This window comes from Eriocheir sinensis, chromosome 62, assembly GCF_024679095.1.
Source record: "Eriocheir sinensis breed Jianghai 21 chromosome 62, ASM2467909v1, whole genome shotgun sequence".
NCBI classification, from domain to species: Eukaryota; Metazoa; Arthropoda; class Malacostraca; order Decapoda; family Varunidae; genus Eriocheir; species Eriocheir sinensis.
The window spans coordinates 4,087,289-4,101,538 of record NC_066570.1 but is presented as its reverse complement, the minus strand read 5'-3'; the positions used below and the strand labels follow the sequence as shown (position 1 = coordinate 4,101,538).

The following is a 14,250-nucleotide window of genomic DNA, read 5'->3' as shown; positions in this document are numbered from 1 at the left end:
GTGTGTGTGTGTGTGTTTCAGTTAGTGTAGTTAGGCTTAATCAAATGTGTATGCGCGCGCACGTACACACACACACACACACACACACACACACACACACACACACACACACAGGTGGCGTGGAACCAACAAGTGAAAGTGAATCAAATAAATTTACCACAAGCCGCGTGAGGACACCCCTGCCCCTGCCCCCCCCCCCTCACTGCCGCTTCCCTTCCCCCTTTCCCTTCCTCCTCCTGTTTGCCCGCATTCCCCTCCACGCCCACTGCCAGGGAAGGAGGACGAGGCAGTTTGCTTCAGTGTGTCAGGCTCTTGATACACGTACTGCAGTGACTGGCAGGGCTGCAACACACATACTGAGGCTCGCTGTGTTAAGTGCAGTGTGTGTGTGTGTGTGTGTGTGTGTGTGTGTGTGTGTGTGTGTGTGCGCGCTTCCCGGCTGTCTGGGTGATGGGTTGGCCTGACTTAACTGCGTGTTCTAATACTTAACTACCGAGCAAGCACAGATCAGCCACTCGATGGTTCCATGCCGTCATCAAGTACTTGCTATTAATCCATGTACTGTTAGGGTCGGTCATGGGTACACATAGAAAGTGCTAATCTATCCTCGCTCTTTCCCCGCTCCATCTCCCTGCCTCAAAAAAGAAAAAGAATTAAAGTGAAATATTTGAATCTACCATTTTAACACAGCCATAAGATAAATCACTTGCAATGGTGAATCATTTGCAACAAAAGATATTCCTTATATAGAAGGAAAATAATTCACTCACCCTCTTTATCATAGTTATCAGACAAGCAGCCTCGTCTATACCGACTTCTCTTTTGACCAATTCGATAAGCCTCGCACATCTTGTCATCTGCAGCTACGGGAATTACTGGGAGGGTTCGCAGCTGTTTGTTGTTGGCCGCTAGCAGTGCAGCGTTCATTTGTTTGTTCTGCCACGCGTTGATATCCATCTGATTTTCAATTGGAGAAAGACCAAAGAGAGGATGAGGCGGAGGAAGGAAAAGAAGGATGGATAGGAGAAGGAGGCGAGGGAAGGAAAAGGAATCATCTTCATGGCCCGTCGTTGAATCCTTTCCAGTAAATCAATGTCCTTACTGTAATTAGGAGACCAGAACTGTACTGCATACTCGAGGTGCGGTCTTACCATGGAATTATACAAGGATAGCATCACGTCTGGCGTTTTACACTCGAAGTTCCTCGCTATGAACCCGAGAGGGAAGGAGGAGAAAGTAGAGGAAGGAGGACAGGAAGAGTAAAAGGAATAGCAGCTTAGTCCAGGCCTCTTGTCTCTACGAGCAGGAGGATGCAGGAATAAAGGAGATGGCGGAGGGAGAAACATGGAAACATGGAAACATGGACTAGCAGGCAGCAGAAAGCCTGTTGGCTCATTACTAGGCTGCCTGCGTTCAGTGATTTAATCAATCCGTTTGCCATAGGAGTGGCTTGCAGGGAAGGATTAAAGCACTTGTGTACCTACTCTTGGGAACGTTCAGTTCACACCCGTTGCAGCAAAGTGGCGATCAATGCGTTTCTTGAAGGAGTTGATGGTCTCTGCGCTAACCACTTCTGCAGGAGGGCGAAAAGAAGGAGGAGGAGGCGGAGGATGGAGAAAAAGGATGAAAAAGAGGAGGTGGAAGAAGAAGAAGGATGAAGGGAAGAGGAGGAGGCGGAGGATGTAGAAGAAGGATGAAGGGAAGGAGGTGGAGGAAGAAGAAGGATGAAGGGAAGAGGAGGAGGCGGTGGATGGAGAAAAAGGATGAAGAGGAGGAGGTGGAGGAAGAAGAAGGATGAAGGGAAGGAGGAGGAGGCGGAGGCAAGGAGAAGGACAAGGCATCCAGTTTTCGACCATCCCTTGTGTCACTTCAGACGTATGAATGCTCGGGTATCGGAAACGTCATGCAGCTTGAGGAATGCTGTGAAGCCTCCTCGAACCTTAATCTTGGCCTGTATGCCTTGACCATCCCCACCTTGTCGTAGAAAGCACCCACCACCAGAGTGTCTTAACATGGATAGGGTCACCTGTCGCGGGATGATTGCTGTTGGGCAGGTACGCGATACACAGTCCTGAAAGTAAGGGGGATAGCTCAAGGGCACAAAAAAATAAACAATAATAAAAAAAGCCCGCTACTCGCTGCTCCTACAAAAAAGAACAAAAAGAGGTGGCCGAAAGAGAGGTCAATTTCGGGAGAAGAGGTGTCCTGATACTCTCCTCTTGAAAGAGTTCAAGTCATTGGCAGGAGGAAATACAGATGAAGGAAGATTGTTTCAGAGTTTACCAGCGTGAGGGATGAAAGAGTGAAGATGCTGGTTAACTCTTGCATAAGGGGTTTGGACAGTATAGGGATGAGCATGAGTAGAAAGTAGAAAGTAGATGAAAAGAACCATCCATATATTAATTTACTTATGGATATATGAATGACTGGCTGGCTGATCGACTACCTGATTACCTGACGACCTGACTTGGCCACCTGAGCGATGCGAGTTGATGAATAGATAACTAGATCGATGCACTTATGAACTGATTGCGAAGTGGTTGCAGGGACCTTGGAATGCCATAACGACTTTTACTGCTGCTGCGTGTCTTGTTTTAATGCTATTATTATTATTATTATTATTATTATTATTAGTATTAGTAGTAGTAGTAGTAGTAGTAGTGGAGAAGAAGAACGAGAAGGAGGAGGAGAAGGAAAAGGAGAAGGGTAAGAAGAAACAGGAGGCGAAGAAGAAAAAAAGAGAAGGGAAAGGAAGAGGAGTAGGAGGAGGAGTGTTAGCAGCAGAAATAGTGTTAAGAGTAATTGTACCAGGATTAGTAACACCACATTCCCGGCCCCAGCATTACGCCACCTGGCTACTCTTTGCACAACCCTCGTCACGCCGCGAGACAGACAGGTGCTGGGAAAGGCTGCAGAGAGGTGCTTGCTCACCTGACCCCGACAACTAATGAACGGGAAAAGAAATAGTAATGGCTTGAGGATGGGAAACGTGGCGACGGGAAAATTAAAGAGAATCCAAAACTGAAATTAAACGGAGAGGCGAAATTGAGGACAACAAGGCAAACGTGACGAGAGAGAGAGAGAGAGAGAGAGAGAGAGAGAGAGAGAGAGAGAGAGAGAGAGAGAGAGAGAGAGAGAGAGAGAGAGAGAGAGAGAGAAAGGATCAGGTGAGCGGGAAATGTTATGTAATTAGTGTTTATGGAGACGAGGTCAGGTTGTGTGGACGTGGGAGAGAGAGAGAGAGAGAGAGAGAGAGAGAGAGAGAGAGAGAGAGAGAGAGAGAGAGAGAGAGAGAGAGAGAGAGAGAGAGATATAAAAAAAAAAAAAAAAAAAAAAAGAGAGAGAGAGAGAGATAGAGATTTATTTTTTTTTACACAAATAAAGAGTTGAGCCTCGGGGCGGGACGGGACGGGGCAGGACGGGGCGGGGCATGATTGGGTCAGCTAGTTCAGGTATACTAGAAACAGGTCATTGGCAGGGGCAGGTACAGGTGGGGCAAGGCAGAGAGAGGTGGGAATAATCAGGTGTGTGTGTGTGTGTGAGGGAAAGGGTAGCGTGGGCATGGGCGTGTGTGGGCAGAGAGGGAAAGGGAGAAGGGTGTGAATAGGGAGGTGTGTGAGAAGGAAGGGAGAGGAGAGTGTGGGCAGTAGCTGGGAGAGGGAGAGGAAGAAGGCTTTAGAAGGGAGGTGTTTGAGAAGGAAGGGAGAAGGGGAGTGTAGGCAGCAGCTGGGAGAGGGAGAGGAAGAAGGGTGTGAATAGGGAGGTGTTTGAGAAGGAAGGGAGAGGAGAGTGTGGGCAGTAGCTGGGAGAGGGAGAGGAAGAAGGGTTTAGATAGGGAGGTGTTTGAGAAGGAAAGGAGAGTGTGGGCAGTAGCTGGGAGAGGGAGAGGAAGAAGGTTTTAGATAGGGAGGTGTTTAAGAAGGAAGGGAGAGGAGAGTGTGGGCAGTAGCTGGGAGAGGGAGAGGAAGAAGGCTTTAGAAGGGAGGTGTTTGAGAAGGAAGGGAGAGGAGAGTGTGGGCAGTAGCTGGGAGAGGGAGAGGAAGAAGGGTTTAGATAGGGAGGTGTTTGAGAAGGAAGGGAGAGGAGAGTGTGGGCAGTAGCTGGGAGAGGGATAAAAAAAAGAAAGGGGGGGAGAGGAAACCGTGTGTATGTAGCAACTAAGAGAAAGGGAGAGAGAAAAAGAGAATGGGGGAGCAGAAGGAGGCGTGTGAAGCAGGGTACGGGAATGAAACGGGTATTGCAAGGGGTTAGCAGGAAAGGGTTTATATCAAGAGCCGAGAGACATGGGGAGAAAATATGATGGATAACTGATATAAAAAGAGGTAGCTGTTGTTGTTTTTATGTTGTTGATGCTGTGGTAGTAGCGTTAGTAGTAGTAGTAGTAGTAGTAGTAGTAGTAGTAGTAGAATTGTACAAGAAGATTAAAGAAACAGTAGAACAAGACAGAGTAAAAAAGAAAAGCAGAAGACAAACTGATGGACTTAACTCAGACACCCCAAGAGAGACGCGCGCTCACACACAGACACACACAGTAACACCCTAACAGTGATTTATTTCGTGCGGTGTTTTGGTTCCCCGCCTCCTGGATGAGTCTGCAGGGAGGGGGAGAGGCGGGGGGGTGGGTGGGAAGAGGAAGACGCGGCTCCTTAGGTTACTCAAGAGGAAGTATGTGATTGCGATCGTTAAGAGAGAGAAAACAGACCTTCATTGAGTGTTAGACTGTGATGGAGAGAGAGAGAGAGAGAGAGAGAGAGAGAGAGAGAGAGAGAGAGAGAGAGAGAGAGAGAGAGAGAGAGAGAGAGAGAGTACAATAGACATAGATATTTATAAAGACTTACAGAAACATCAGACAGACATATAGACAGACAGACAGATAGACAGACAGACAGATAGACAGACAGACAGACAGACAGACAGACATATAGACAGACAGACAGACAGACAGATAGACAGACAGACAGGCAAACAAAAAAGATAAAAAGCAGAGATAAAAGATAAAAAAATAGACTAACAGACAAATTTAGCAAGAGGGATGAAGGACAAAACTAAATCAAGGCGACAGAGTATTGAAAGTAGAAAAGAAATATCATGTAAGGAAAACAGGAAAATAAGACAAGTACATAAGGTGAGAAGCGAGGGAGAGGATAAAATAAGGTTGTTAAGAGAAGGGGAGAAAGTGTTCCAGGATGAGGGGAAAAAAATGTTGACCCCATGACAAATATAAAAAAATTGGGGGTTTACGAATTTACTGGAACCAAAACTAACATGGAAAAAAAAACATTGTGGCGATATTATTAAAAGTCGTGTAAAAAGTTGCTGCCTGGGAGAGGAAAAGAAAAAGAAAACAAGAAAATAGGAGAATAAAAGAAAATTAGAAAGGAGAAAGGAAAATGAAGGAAATAAAAAAAATATCTGAGAAAGGAAGAAAAGAGAAAAAGAAAGAAAATTAAAGATAAAGGAAGAGAGAGAGAGAGAGAGAGAGAGAGAGAGAGAGAGAGAGAGAGAGAGAGAGAGAGAGAGAGAGAGAGAGAGAGAGAGAGAGAGAGAGAGAGAGAGAGAGAGAGAGAGAGAGAGAGAGAGAGAGAGAGAGAGAGAGAGAGAGAGAGAGAGAGAGAGAGAGAGAGAGAGAGAGAGAGACGGGGCGGGAAGGGGGGTAGGCAGGTGACCCCGTGCCCCTAACACAGGTGAAACGTGAGGGCGTGGGAGGCACCTGGGGCAACCTGGCGAGGAGGAGGAGGAGGAGGAAAAAGAGGAGATGAGGAAAGGAGGAAGGCAGAAAATAAAATAAGTGAGTGAGAGAAGGAAGAAAAATAAGGAGGAAGAAAAGCAGAAGGAAAGAAAATAATGGAAAGAAATGCAAGAGGGAGGAAATTAAGGGAGACGAAGGGGTGAGGGAGGGTGAGCTGGAGGGAGGAAGGGAGATAGTAAGAGGAAGAGGAGGAGAAAGACAAGAGAGAGAAGAAAAAAAAAGAGGAAAGAAAGGGAACGCAAGAGAGAGGAGATTGCAAATAGAGATAATGGGAGAGGAAGGAGAGAGAGATGGGAGTGAAATGGAGGGAAAGAGGGAGATATAGAGAGAGAGGAGAGAAAAAAAGAGGAAAGAAAGGGAACGCAAGAGAGAGAAGATTGCAAATAGAGATAATGGGAGAGGAAGGAGAGAGAGATGGGAGTGAGATGGAGGGAGGGAGGGAGATAGAGAGAGAGAAAGAGAGAAATAGAAGAAAACGTAATAGAAGGGAATTAAAAAGCGAGAGAACAGTAAAGGATGTGAATGAAGAAGAGAAGGAGGAGAAAGAGAAGAGAGGAAGAAAGATAGAAGAAAAGAAATTAATAGAAAGGAAAGCAAGAGAGAGAGAGAGAGAGAGAGAGAGAGAGAGAGAGAGAGAGAGAGAGAGAGAGAGAGAGAGAGAGAGAGAGAGAGAGAGAGAGAGAGAGAGAGAGTGAGGAGAGAGATGGAGAGGATGAGAGGGAGGGAAACAGCAAAGAGGAGAGGAAATGAAGCTTGCATGTTCCTCTCCCTCCTCCTCCTCCTCCTCCGTTTATCTCCTCTTCCTCCTCCGTTTATCTCCTCTTCCTCCACCTCTTATCTCCCATTCTATCCTCCTATTAATTTTCTCTCTTTTCACTACATTTTATTTTTCCCTCTTTATTCTCCTTTCGTCTTATTTCTCTTTTCTCCATTTTTTTTCCCCTTTTCCATTTTCCTTTTTTTCTTCCCCCTCCCTCACCTTTTTTCCTCCTCCTTTCCTCTGTTTTCTTTTTTTTATTTTCCCTCTTTCCTCTCCTTGTTCTTCTCCCTTTTTCCTCTCCCTTTTACCCTTTCTGTTTCCTCTCGTTTCCTTCTTCCTTTTTTCCTCTCCCATTTCCTCTCCTCTTCTTCCTTTTCTATTTTCCGCTTCCCTTCCCTCAGTTTTTCTTCTCCCTCTTTCGTTCTTTTTTTTCTCTCTTCTTTCTCCTCTCTCCTTTTTCCTCTTCCTTCCCCCTTCCTTCCCTCTTTCCCTCTCTCTTCCACTTTACCTCCCTCCTTCGTCTATCTCCCAACCACCACCATCACCACCACCACCACCACCACCACCCAATAAGGAAAAGAACAACTTCACAAGCAGAAAAGTTGTCATACCAGGGTAGGTCATATGAGAGAGAGAGAGAGAGAGAGAGAGAGAGAGAGAGAGAGAGAGAGAGAGAGAGAGAGAGAGAGAGAGAGAGAGAGAGAGAGAGAGAGAGAGAGAGAGAGAGAGAGAGAGAGAGAGAGAGAGAGAGAGAGAGAGAATAAGACAAGATATGATAGTGCGTTAGAAAGGAGAGAAGAAAAGTAGTACATTAATTAAGGAATAGTAAAAAAATAAAAATAGAAGGAAACAAAAGAAGAAAAATAAAGAAAGAGTAAATGTGATGGAATAGGAAAGAGGAAGGGAGGGAGTGAAGGGTAGGTGAAAATTAAAAGAGCGGGGAAATGAAGGAGAAAAGGTTATACAAGGACAGGACGGAGGAGGAGGAGGAGGAGGAGGAGGAGGACCTTCGCCAAGTGACTGGACGTTTAGCTTGGCGGGGTCACGCGGGGTTACCAAGAGCAAGTGAGAGTGGTCGAGGGAGTGGTGTGTGTGTGTGTGTGTGTGTGTGTGTGTGTGTGTGTGCGCTTCTCATCCTTCCTGCCTACGTCTCTCCCTCCCTTATCTCCACCTCGCTTCCTCCGCCTCAAGTCCTCGCCTCGTACAGTACTTGTATGCACTGTGTCATTCAGGTCAGCAGGTCTTCCAAAGTGCTTGTGTCTTGGGTTCATGCGACGTCACACAATGATTACTCGTATATCAAGGAAACTATAGTATGACCTCCGTGGCGCAGTGTTTAGCGTCCCTAGCTACGAATCTACGGACCTCGGTTTGAATCCCGGCCTAGCCAGTCGGCGCGCAGCTCACCCAGCTCCTCGTCCTTCCAGGAGCTTCGTGGTGCAGTGGTTAGCACACTCGGCTCACAACCGAGAGAGCCCGGGTTCGATTCCCAGGCGGAGTGGAAAAATTTGGGCGGCTTTTCCGATACCCTACGCCCCTGTCCACCCAGCAGTGAATGGGTACCAGGTATTACTCGGGGGTTGTGTCCCGCCTCCTGGGGTCTGTTCCCTTCTCCTATAATTTCTTCCCCTTCTGTCTCTCTTCGGCATATGACCACAGATGTTGCGCCGACTAAACGAAACTTCCAACTTCCTCCTCCTCCTCCTCCTCCTCTTCATTGCCCTCCCCCTTCCTCCATCTCCGCATAGACTAATTGCTGAAGAAAAAATTGAAGTGGACATTTTTGCGGATTTTGTGAAGGCACGAGGAAAAGGTTTAGCGAATAATTCTTCCCGACACCGTGTTGTTGGCGCGCGTTAGACAAGCGCTTAGGCTTTTCAGCAAGTTTATTAGGAGTTTTATGTCTGTTTTTCCTTTTTTTTAATAATTTCGTTTCCAAAATTTGAGGTTTTCATGTGGTGAATAATGTGTGTGTGTGTGTGTGTGTGTGTGTGTGTGTGTGAGAGAGAGAGAGAGAGAGAGAGAGAGAGAGAGAGAGAGAGAGAGAGAGAGAGAGAGAGAGAGAGAGAGAGAGAGAGAGAGAGAGAGAGAGAGAGAGAGAGAGAGAGAGAGAGAGAGAGAGAGAGAGAGAGAGAGAGAGAGAGAGAGAGAGAGAGAGAGAGAGAGAGAGAGAGAGAGAGAGAGAGAGAGAGAGAGAGAGAGAGAGAGAGAGAGAGAGAGAGAGAGAGAGAGAGAGAGAGAGAGAGAGAGAGAGACTAATGGCATGAAACCCAACACCATTAGACCACTGTTGCTCTTTCTCTTCCTCCTCCTCCTCCTCCTCCTCCTCCTCCTCCACCTTCTCTTCCTCTTTATCCTCCACCTCATCACCTGTACGCCTAAATTTGTTGACCGTCTCCTTCCTTCTCTAATCAACGTTCCCCTCTTCCACGACATTTCCATTTACACACGTATACTCATGTTAGCTAACGGAGAGGGGTATGAAGAAGCAGAGAGGGCACCTGTTGCGTATCAGAAAGCGTTGATTTGAGTGGAGGAGTGAATGGTTTATTCTGCAGGGATAGGGCGGTAGAGAATGCTTGTTGGCTAGCGGGAAGGCTGTGAGGGACCTGTTAGCGAGAGTGGGATTTGGAGGAGGACAAGAAAAAGAGGAAGAGAGGGAAAGGGAGAAGGAAGGGCATTAAGGCCCGGAAGAGTTGTGTTTGCGAGAGAATAGGATGGGAAGAAGAAGAATTGGAAGAGGGGAGGGGAGGAGATTTGGAGGGGGACAAGAAAAAGAGGAAGAGAGGGAAAGGGAGAAGGAAGGATATGAAGGGCCGGAAGGGTTGTGTTTGCGAGAGAATGGGATGGGAAGAAGAAGAATAGGAAGATGGGAGGGGAGGAGGGGAGAAGGGAACGGAAGGATTGTGTTTGTGAAAGAGATGAGGAGGAGGAAAAGGAGGAAGGAACTTGATTGGGGAGAGGGGAGGTGAGGGGAGGAGGAGGGCTTGGTGAATGGGAAGGAGAAGAAGACGAGACGAGAGGGAAGGGGAGGGGAGGAGAAGGAAGAGGAAAGAAAGAGGAGGAAGAGGAGAGGAGAGAAGGGTTCGCGATAGTGGGATTGGAAGAAGGACCACAGTAAGAGGAGAGAGGGAAGGAGAGGGGAGAAGAAGGGTTTGCGATAGTGGAATGAGAAGGAAGAGGACAGGAAGAGGGGAGAGAGGGGAGGGGGTGAGAAGGGCTTGGCTGGCTATAAACAAATAAATAAAAATAATTGTTTGAATAAGATAAGAACAAAATTTTACTGGATGGAAAGTTAAGAATAATGAAATAATGAATAAATAAATGAAGGCAAATTATAGGCAATGATGAAGAAATAACTAAATAAAACGGGAAGGGAAGAAGAGAGTGGACCTTATTTTCAAACATTTCTGCGCCCAAGAACACGTAAGTTACTAGTCCTTCGTGGGAGTTTGGGGCATTTCCAGGGGTACTTTTATGACCCTGGTGGTAGTCTGAGCCTTCTTCTGTACAGTGAACCTAAAAGAACACTCATTAGAACCTCCTTTTTGGTCTTTGGAAATAGTTGGTGTGAGCATTTAACAATACCAACCCCTATAGTGTCTCTGCGTGGCTGTCCCGTGAGTCAGGCGTCGTGAAGGCTCCGCTCCCCGTCATCTAACAGGAATCTGAGCTGAAAATTTCATCACCCCGAGCATCCCTTCCCGCCATTGTCCTCACCCCTCCTTGAACCTGTCTCTCCCCCTCACTTACCCCCCCCACCCCTCCACCCACCCTGCCCCCTCGAACCATCCCAAGAGAACAGGATAACGGACTTGCTTCTCGGACAATAAATAGACAAGGAGGAAGGGAAAGTATACGTGATGTCAGAGTTTCGGAAATAAAGAAGAGCCGTTGAACATCCCCTCCCCTCCTTCCCCCCCTCCAGTAACTCACTACCGCACCTTTCCATGCCCCTTCAGAACGGTCATGGTCCCCTTACAAGCCACCATGCCGCCCCCTAGAACTCCCATTATTCATTCCTATGGTCTGTCATCCCTCGGCCTCTTGCAGTCTCCCTATGTTCTTATTTCATTCCTATCCCTTCCATGTCCCTCAAGAACAGTCATGGTCACAACCCGCCGTGATGCCACCAGAACCCCACCCCCGCAATCTCTTATTTTACCGTGGCAAGATGGAGCACACTGACATCCGCAGACGGAGAACCGAGTGGAGATATGAAATTAGAACCCTTACCGGAGCAGAGCGAAGCACATGAGATAGAGAGGATGATGATGGATGATGATAGTGATAGTTCATTGCCTTGTCTGCTGTCTATATGGGTCGTATCATAAGACATTTCGCAGCCTAAAAACACCTATTTGACATGGCGTTCGTAGGAGTTATGAGCATTTCCGGGAGTAGTTTTATGACCCTGGTGGTAGTTTGACCCTTCTTCTGTACCGTGAACCTGAAGAAACACTCATTAGAACCCGGCTGACCCCCTCTTTGACCTTTAGAAATAGCTGATGTGAGAAGCGAAAGTGTCTTATGATGCCGACTGTGTCTTGCGAGGCTGAGGGATGCTGCGAAAGGCGTCTCATCGGTATTATCAAACGCTTCCGCCTTTCACATCACCTAATTCCAACGGCCGAAGAGGAGATCAATCGGGTTCTCATAAGCGTCTTCTCACGCTCATGGTATACAGAAGAAGGGTCAAACCATGGAGGTAGAATTGGTGGAGTCGACACGGCCCGCTAATCCCATTCATTGAGGTGAAGCCGACGAACTGTCAAATTTACGGCCAAAAGATGGGGGTGGGCGAGCCTGGCCGAGCCCACTTACCTGACAACACCTGACACCTGGCCGTAAAAATGACAGCTCGGGCGGATTCACTTAATTGGGCTGATATCGACTCCACCAATTCTACCTCCATGGGTCAAACTACCACGAGGGTCATAAAACTACCTCAGGACACGCCCAAAACTCCCACACTTGTCAGATATGTGTGTGTGTGGGCCTCGAAATGTTTAAGAATATGACCCTCTGTGTGTTCGTCCGTGTGTTCGTTGTCCTTCACGTGCAAGCATCGGCGGGCGGTGTGCATGGTGCCGCCTCTCCCGCCGCCGTCGTGGCCATAAACTTGTCTCGGAGGCTTTATGGCCGTAATTTGGTTGTTAAGTTCCCTCATTTTCTTTATGCTGAAGCTTCTTTCTTTTCTTCCTGCTGCCTCGCCCTCAGTCTCCTATGCCTTTGTCTTTTTGTTTTATATATTTTCTTGTTTTTTTTCATTATTTTATTTTTCGTTTTCCTCCTCCTCTTTTTTTTTCGTCTACTTATCCTTAGTTTCTTTTTTCAACCTTCTCCTCCTCCTCCTTTTCTCCCTTCTCGTCGTCTTTTCTCCTCCTCCTCCTCCTCCTTCTCCTCCATTCTTTTCTCTTAAATGCCTAGGTGTAATTTTCTGTCTGGCTCACCACCTCCTCCTCCTCCTCCTCCTCTCCATCTCTCCTTCAGGTACACTTTTCAACAGCCGTCTAAGTAAGTTTTCCTCATTTAAAAGTCGAGACAAAAAGAAAAAAAGAATATTCACGCTCCGTTCGGCGAGAGAGACGAGCAAGGGTGAAACTGAGAAGGGCGTTGACGATACCAGGCAACACGACCTCCCTACCTACCCCCATTTTTCTACCCCCTTCTTCCCCTCCCCCTTATCCAGACGACCCCCAGAAAGCCCCCAAGGTGAAGTGCTCGACCCCCAGAAACCTGCCAGAGCATCTCCCTCCCCCCCCAAACCCCTGTACCCCCCCGGAAGGAGAGTATTTCCCGTCGGCCTGAGGAACGCCGCCCAGCCATGCAGCCCGCCACCCCGCCACAAGCCAAGCCGCGTCGCCCGCCAACTCTTCTTCGTCCGCCGCCGCCGCCGCTCAAGGAAGTCTGGTGTGCCTCGTAGCGGGTTTAGCGTCACGTCTCTGCGACTCTTCTTCGTTTTTCTTGTTCATTGTTTTGTTCTGGTTCTTTTTCCTCCTTTTGTTTTGTGTGTGTGTGTGTGTGTGTGTGTTTCTGCGACGCCTTCCTTCCTCTTCTTTGTTCTTTTTTCCCTCTTTTCTTTCTTTTTCTTGTCTTTCTTATTCTCGTTTTATTGTTTCTACTGTTTATCCTTCTCTTTCCCTTCTCCCTTTACTATTACTGCTGCTACTAATCCGTATTCTTTGTTTAATCTTTTCCTTCCCTTGTTACTACTACTACTACTACTACTACTACTACTACTACTACTACTACTTATTCTTCTCTTCCCCTTACTCTGCTACCTACTACTTTACCTTCTTATCTTCTCCTCTCCTCGTATACTACCACTACTTCTCTCCACTTCCTTCTCCTCCTCCTCCTCTTCAGGCGTCGGGTAAAATAAGATGATGTGCTTCAGACAGTATGAGGCTCTACTACTGAACGGGAAATGTGGCTATTAGGAAGAGGAAGGAAGAGGGGAAAGGGAAGGGGAAGGGAGAGGAAAACGGCTTCATGAATGTTGTTTTTTTTTATTACTTTGTATTACTCATTTCCTTCGTGTTCCTGAGTTTCCGTAAGTGAGGGCGAATTTTGATCGAGTCCGCAAGTCCGTAATGAATCTTTTTAAATATTGCCGTGTACAGTTTGACCTGCAGGGGTGGATGAAACAATGCCGTGTGGAGATGAAATGTAATGATCTTGCTTAGCGTATATCACGGCAGCTTTGTTAATAAGAATCTCCCGCACCATAGAATTTAATCGTACCGGGATGGGGGACTTTTTTTTATCATAGGCTGAAAACATCCTTCTATATGCTGCTTCCTCCCTTCTACTGTTAAGGTTTTGCGTATTTCCTCTCCTCCTCAGTGTAGAATTTAATCGTACGGGGAAGTCCTTTTAATATTATAGGCTTAAAACAACCTTCCTTTACGCTGTTTCTTCCCTTGTAACTATTCAATTTTCGTTTCGTTCCCTGTAGCAGCGACGGGCCAAATTTGTGGCTTTACCGTATAGCAGCGACGGGACAAATTTGTGGCTTTACCGTGTAGCAGCGACGGGCCAAATTTGTGGCTTTACCGTGTAGCAGCGACGGGCCAAATTTGTGGTTTTACCGTGTAGCAGCGACGGGCCAAATTTGTGGTTTTATCGTATAGCAGCGACGGGCCAAATTTGTGGCTTTACCGTATAGCAGCGACGGGCCAAATTTGTGGCTTTAATATCGCTTTTTTTTTTTCATTCTTTATACGTCCAAGTCTCTAATTATCTCTTCTCTTCCCAATTATTCACCTTTTTTTTCATTATTTTTACGTCTATCATTTTATTTTATCATTTTTATCTCTCATTTGCGAGCTTATTTTTCCCATTTTTTTTATTTTTTCCAGTGAGCTGCTTCCTTCACTGTAGGCCTATTATCTCATCTCCCCATTTACCACCTTTGATTATCTTTTGTTTAGCCGCTTGTCACTTATTTTCAACCTCGGCCATCACCTCACTCTCACCCTGCCGACGCTAACGCCTGTCTTCCCTCTTTGCAGGTGACCCAGGCAAGCGAGGCCCCGGATGTTGACACCTGTACCTTGATCTGCGTGGTTGTGCCCTGGAGCACCACCCGGTTCCTCGGACCATCAAGAAGTGTGTCCCCTAACTCCCCCTTCCCTGTGTTCCCTCCCTCCATCCATTCTTGCTTCCATCCACTCTTCCTCCCTCCTCCTCTCTATATCTCCCTTCATCAGTTGCTCCCCCCATCAATATATCTCTT

The 14,250-nt window shown here is 47.0% G+C and overlaps 1 protein-coding gene across 2 annotated transcripts in view; it reads left to right on the top strand.

Moving 5' to 3' along the window:
- Positions 1 to 14,250, top strand: part of LOC126986637 (uncharacterized) — a 48,649-nt gene that overhangs the window by 25,405 nt on the left and 8,994 nt on the right. For both annotated transcript variants that reach the window (XM_050842917.1, XM_050842918.1), the window contains exon 2: positions 14,027 to 14,123. The gene's annotated coding sequence lies outside the window, so the exon portion shown is untranslated. The remainder of the gene's footprint in view (positions 1 to 14,026; positions 14,124 to 14,250) is intronic.